General features: G+C 47.9%; 1 long non-coding RNA gene across 1 annotated transcript; it reads left to right on the top strand.

The window, feature by feature from the left end:
• Positions 1-683: 683 nt before the first annotated feature.
• On the top strand, positions 684-4,285 carry LOC117203605 (uncharacterized). The gene is made up of 3 exons (XR_004486471.2): positions 684-3,548; positions 3,665-3,742; positions 3,832-4,285. It is a non-coding gene; the product is annotated as an uncharacterized LOC117203605 (long non-coding RNA).
• The last annotated feature ends 1,342 nt before the right edge of the window (positions 4,286-5,627 follow it).

Genomic DNA, 5,627 nt, shown 5'->3' with positions numbered 1-5,627 from the left:
GTGCGACCCCCAAACAGCAGTAGAAGCATCACCTGGGAATTTGTTCAAAATGCAGATTCTCAGGCCCCACCTGGCCCGATTCAATGAGAAACTCTGGAGGTAGGGCCCTGTCACCTGTATTTTAACAATATGAAAAGATTATTTTTAATTTAAAACATTTAACAAGATGAACGCCCTTCAGAGGGATGAAGTTTGAGATCTGCTGCTTTACATACATGACCTCAGTGGGTCGTTACAACAAAGCTGCTTTATTACTCCCACTTCAGAGCTGAGGAAACTGAGGCTCAGAAGAGAAACAGAATGTGCCCCAGTTCACAGGAATTCACCGGCTCCTACATATACGCCCCCGCCCTGCCGCGGATTATCTGGTAGAGGTGTTGAGACAGTCTTTCCTGTGGATGATTAAACAGCTGGTGCCACTTCCAGGTCAGCCAGTGGAGTGACCACAACATCAGGAAGCTGTGTCACTGAGAAAACCCAGCCAGCGAGGGCTGCGCACGATGCCACAGTGACTCATGGAAGCCCGGGTGGCCTGCTCTGATGACGAGAGCTCCCCGGTGACCTCTGCACGTCCTTCCTACTTGGCTCCTGTACACGCAGCACGCTCATCGCCACGCCCCCGCCCACCCCGTCCAGCCCCGTGGATACAGCCAGCACCCTGGCCCTGGCGGAGCTTTCAGGCTGGCTGGCTGCCTCCCCACCCTCCCAGCCTTCCTCAGACTCCCCAGGTAAGGGCAGGAGCCTGGGCGTGTCCTCCCCATCCTTCCAGCCGGACCTCTGCTGCTTGAGGGTGGGGTTCTCCCACGGCTGCTCCCCCGCCCTGCTCCTGGCAGGTCTGGATATGTCGCCCGCCACCAGGAAGGACACCAAGAGTCATTCCCAAGGCTTCACCCAGAAACCCTCTTCTCCCAAATGGATTTTCCGTTTCCTCGTCAGGTGCCTCCAGAGTGCAGCTACACCCTCACCCACACACTCAGGATACTCACCCCACACCTGGGCTAGGGACGAGGGAGAATTTCATCAGGGCTGAATCCATGTAAGTCCTAGGAAAATGTTTCCTTAATGATCTCAGGTCCCCCAAGTTTGGGCGGAAAAGGAGGCTACAGTCAGGGTTCAAGCTACCCGAAGACTTGGCTGAGAACCTTCCAGGCTGCCCGTCCCTGGGCATCACCTTGCTTACATCTCACTGGACGCTTTTAGCTGCTGTGGAGTCTGGGATGTGCTCTCAGCCGGGTGCATCGCCTCCAGAGTAGGATGGCAAGGAAGAAGAAGAGGCAAGTGGGGTTGGGTGGACTACGGTATCCCCAGAAACTTAGGGGTGTAGTTAGTTGCAGGAAGAGCCGTGCCGGTACCACTCACGGACTAAGAAAATGCTGTATGATTTTGCAACCAGGAGGTTCCTAGTGAGCTCTGCAGGGGCAAAGGCTCAGCAGCGCACTGGATTGGGAGCGGAGTGTGATTGAAGACAGGTGACAAGGGTTAAACAGTGAGTGGACAGTGGGGAGGTGGAGATGTAGGACCCAGACTTCCCCACAGAGCCCCCTGAGTAAAGAGCAGTGAGAAAGAGAGAGAGAGGAGATACGCACACAGCTCCAGCCTTCACTTTCACTGTGCCTTTTCTTCTCCCGGCTCCGTCTTGACAAGACTCAATAACTGTAAAATTGACGGATCTGAGCTTCGGTCTCTCTCTCTCCTTCTTCCTGGGGAAAGTGCTAACGAGGAACGGAATGGCCAAAGGCTGAACCTCAGGAGGGATAAGCAGGTCCCAAGAAATACGTACCAGCTGAGGCTGAGCGCGGAGGATTTTCTCCTTGACACAAAGCTGTTAAGTTCTTACTCTTTCTCCTGATAGTCCTTGCTTTCTCCTTCCTGTCTTTTTATTCTTCCTTTATGATCCTTTCTTTCTTCCATTCCCAATACATATGTCTTAAGTAGGGAGCTTATATTTCTTGACCACCTACTTATGTGCCAGGTACTGGACTTGGGGTCTCAACTACATTATCTCAGTTCTCCCAGCAGCCTTTGTAGTGATGTACATTATTACACTCATTTTACAGAAGAGGAAATTGAGGCTCACAGAGTTTAAGTAATCGGTCAAGGTCACACAGCTAAGTGAACTGCCCCTGGGAATTACTAGATCTGTTGGATTCCAAAGCACTTTTTCTCTCTATTATTTTCTGGAGGGTTTGTGAAGTGCTATCAAGGGGCTAAAGAAACGTCAATTACTCACTTGAGTCCAAGGTCACAAAAGAGACATGGAACTGCTGCTTGCTTTTTACAAAGTCCAGATCTGTCTTTCTGTCAAGTACCACTGATCTACTAGTAGAAATCCTCACAAGGAAGAGCTTGAGGAACCCACTGCTTTGCCGTCTGTCTCGGTTTTCCGGGAGCTCAGCCAGCCCCCCACCAGCCGGGGTGCTCAGCCTGCAGGCAGAGTGGTGAGGTCCAGCAGCCACGTGCTCCATTTATAGAATCTCTCAGACAACCGATAAAAGAGTAGCAACTTTCAGAGCAACTTGACATTGGTGGAGTTTCTAACAGACACGGGCATTTTCTGCTATTGCTCCAATATTTTTCATAAGAAGTAAAAGAGGGCTTTGGCCCTTACTTGGATTATTAGCAGTAATGAAACAGCAATAAATTCTGGAATGAATCCACTGGCGGCCTTTCCAAGAACAAGCCTCAGCTCTGTCTCTCTCTCCCTCTCTCTCCCTCTCTCTGGACCAGTTACATTTCTGATCATGCAGTGAGATTCTTTCGTTTGTGGAAACCTACCCCAGAACATATTTTAGGTGGTGAAAGAAGCCAAGAGTGATGGCTAAACGCTTATTTGTTTATTTTCTCATTAATTGGCTCTTTAGTGAACCGAAAATAACCTATTTGATCAACAAACACATATTGATCTCTCCCAAGGCTGAGTGAATGTGAAAAGACACGATCTGACGTAGTTAGAAAAGGGTATCCTAAGCTGCGATACTGGTTAATCTTTTCATTCCAAACGTCTGGTGGAACCCATGGCTGATATTTTCAAAGAGAGAAGAGCGTGGGCTATAGCAGTGGTGGCAGCTCCTCGGAAGCATTTGTCTTTCACTTTGGAAAAACCTGGATCCGGACACTGGGTTGTGCAACACGAATATTTTCCTTTAAAAGGCAAGTACATACAGAGGTTACCCGTGGGGAACAGGAAGGGAGGGGGCAGCGGGGAGAAAACACTTCTCTACTATTTGTCTTTGACCACGTATCTAACCGAGCCTTCTTTTAAAAAACAGAAACTAGTTCAATAAAAGCAAAAAACAACCCCTGCAAAAGAGGGGGCAAGAGCAGAGAGTGTTTTTGAAAAACTCACCCCCTTGGCCCAGATTCACCGGAAACATATCGTTGCTGTTTCCCTCAAGCTGATGTACCTATCGTAAACGCCCGAGCACCTCTGTCAGCAAGAGCACCAAGTGGAAATGCGGATGGCAGGGTTTCGGGGCTGGGTCCTAACTTCTGAGTTGCTCTGTTTGGTTCTAGATGTCACAGGCACCCGGCAAGCGTGAAGGGGAAAGGTGAGGCATTGCTCCTGTAAATGTGAGGGGAAACAATTTTGGTTGTAATTAGCTGGGTGCCCCAGGAGAAATCATACCGACTCTACTTTGTGTTGTTTGCAAACCTCTGGCCCCAGCATCCCCACCTGTCAGTGGAGATTTTCGAGCTCAGAGACTGGTTCATTCGGAGCCCCTGCCTGGTTCTGCGTGGATGGGTAAGCATCCCAGCACCTCGGAGGCTGCGGCTGGAGCCCACGTGGAATCTGTCCCAATAACTATGAATCCGTTTTGCATGTCCCTCCAGGCAATCTGGCTGCAGCGAGAAGAGAGAATAACAAGAGATGCTCTCTCCATCTTCTGCACGCCCTTCCTGAAAATACAGTTGACGCTTGAACAACGTGGGCGGTGCGGAACCTACCTCCCACACAGTCAAAAGTCTGCAGACCACTATCTCTGCTGCAAGAACAAAGGAAGGGGTCGATGACTCACCAGGGGCGGGAAGCTGGAACGCTTTGGATAGAGTCAGGACTCAGACCCTAGTTCTTTTGATTACACATCCTGGGATCCCTAATCGAACACAAACTTTTCCTCACACTTAGTTCATTTAAAGATCTGTAAAGTGGATATATAGGTACTATATTTACTGGAAAAGAATCTGAGAAAGAATATACATATATACACACACATATATATATATGTATAATACATATATATATGAATCACTTTGCTGTACACCTGAAACTAATACAGCATTGTAAATCAACTATTCTTCAATAAAAAGATTTTTAAAAATCTATGTGTAAGGGCTTCCTTGGCGGCTCAGTGGTTAAGAATCCACCTGCCAATGCAGGGGACACGGGTTTGAGCCCTGGTCTGGGAAGACCCCACATACCACGGAGCAACCTAACTCCTGAGCCACAACTACTTTGCCTGCGCTCTAGAGCCTGCGAGCCACAACTGCTGAGCCCGTGTGCCGCAACTACTGAAGCCTGCTTGCCTAGAGCCCGTGCTCCACAACAAGAGAAGCCACCACAATGAGAAGCCCGCGCACCGCAACGAAGAGTAGCCCCCACTCGCTGCAACTAGAGAAAGCCCATGCGCAGCAACGAAGACCCAACACAGCCAAAAATAAATAAATAAATAATATCATTAAAAAAATCTGTGTAAGTGGACCTGTGCAGCTCAAGCCTGTATTGTTCAAGGGTCAACTGTACATATATTTACTTATTTCTCATATGAAGTGACACGAGGCAAACTGGTGATTGTTAAGCTATTTTCTATCACCAAAGGGCTCTTTAAAAAAAAAGTGGTTGGTGTTTGATAGTTTAGCCCAATAATCCAATGTTTTCTAGATACTGGAGTAGGTAGAAATGGATATAGTTATACTTTTTATTTTTATTTGGTTTTATTTTTTTTGGCCGCACCGTGCAGCTTGTGGGATCCAACCAGGGATCAAACCCAGGGACTGGCAATGAAGGTGTGAGTCCTAACCACCGCACCATCAGGGAATTCCCTAGGTATACTTTTTAAAGAGACCCTATATCTGAAAATTCAATTTCATAAGAGGATAAATTAGAAACATTAAAAATGTTGTGAATGGTTTTTACTAAATCCTTTTTTTAATTCCATAAAGAATTTCTTCAGGTAATGGCTCTTCAAGTTCACCTTAGCACTTGTTTAAAGATGATTAATTGGTTGAATTGGGAATCATAAGAACTTAAAACTCAAGTGTGGAAGACCATTTATGGGAAATCAGTCAGAAGTGAAGTTAGAGCATCTTCGAAAGATCATGAGTCATTGGACAAAAACAGGTCGACCCTGAGCTTCTTGAAGACAGGAACCTTGGCTTTCATCTCTGATTCCAAAGACCTGGTCAGATGTCCAAATAGAATCAAGACCCTGAGCTGTGGACTCCAGCCATGATGCTTGAGATGATGTGGCACAAAGGTGCCTTCCCTGGGGGCTATTGGGGCACATTTGGGGTCTCAGGGACATGGGGGCAGGGAGGCAGCAGAATGGGGGATGGGCAGAGCAGGTTCTAGAGTCTGCAACCTTGAGCACAGAAAGGGAGAGGCTGGACAGCATCCCTCAGAAACCGGT

Source organism: Orcinus orca, chromosome 19 (genome assembly GCF_937001465.1).
Source record: "Orcinus orca chromosome 19, mOrcOrc1.1, whole genome shotgun sequence".
Classification (NCBI taxonomy): domain Eukaryota; kingdom Metazoa; phylum Chordata; class Mammalia; order Artiodactyla; family Delphinidae; genus Orcinus; species Orcinus orca.
The sequence above is the reverse complement of the archived record's forward strand: the minus strand, read 5'-3'. Positions and strand labels throughout refer to the sequence as shown.